General features: G+C 37.1%; 1 protein-coding gene across 1 annotated transcript in view; it reads right to left on the bottom strand.

The window, feature by feature from the left end:
* LOC106881904 (potassium voltage-gated channel unc-103) overlaps nt 1–883 on the bottom strand; it is a 71,702-nt gene that overhangs the window by 60,213 nt on the left and 10,606 nt on the right. The gene's annotated exons all lie outside the window — the stretch shown is intronic.

Here is an 883-nt window from a genome sequence, read left to right as displayed (position 1 = left end):
GGGCCTACCTCTTCCACGGGTTCCCTCAACTGTTAGGGTGTGGCACTATACACACACACACATATATATATACATACACATACATACATACACACACACATACATACATACCTATACATACATACATACACACACATACACATACACATACATACATACATATCCATACATACATATCTATACATACATATATAGTGCTATTGAGTTAGACATGAACTGGGCCTGTACTGGCCGAAAGTTATCAAAGTTATATACATATACATATGTGTAGATACATACATATACATACATATATATTTAGAGTGTTGATTGTTATGGCTGGTCAGAGAGTGACCAATGGTTTCACACCTATAAAGCGCTTAGCTGCATAGGCAACTTGTCAGACTCAAATGGTTACATACATACATACAAACATACAGACATACGTTATATACATACTTGGGTCGACATATATTACAATACATTACAATATATATGATGTGAAAGAAAGGAAAAGAAAAAATGAAGGAGAGGTGGATAGATGGATGGATAAACAGACAGACAGACAGATATATAGAGAGACAGAAGGAAGGATGGCAGGATAGATGGACAGGTAGACAAATGGATATATGGATAGAGAGACATACACATGGACAGAAGGGACAGAATGTGGGATGGATGGATAGAGTGATAGTGAGAGGGGAAAATGGATGGTCAGACAGGGATAAACAGAGAAACAGAGAGATAGATGTAAAAATAGAGACAGACAGATAGGCAAACAGAGAGAGAGAGAGAGAGAGAGGGGGGGAAGGTAGGAAGACAGGACAGATTGACCAAATACATATAGACAGACAGAGTGATAGATAGATAGATAGATAGATAGATAGATAGATATCTTTTTATT

Source organism: Octopus bimaculoides, chromosome 27 (assembly GCF_001194135.2).
Source record: "Octopus bimaculoides isolate UCB-OBI-ISO-001 chromosome 27, ASM119413v2, whole genome shotgun sequence".
In the NCBI taxonomy this organism is placed as follows: Eukaryota; Metazoa; Mollusca; class Cephalopoda; order Octopoda; family Octopodidae; genus Octopus; species Octopus bimaculoides.
This window is presented reverse-complemented; position numbering and strand designations above follow the sequence as displayed.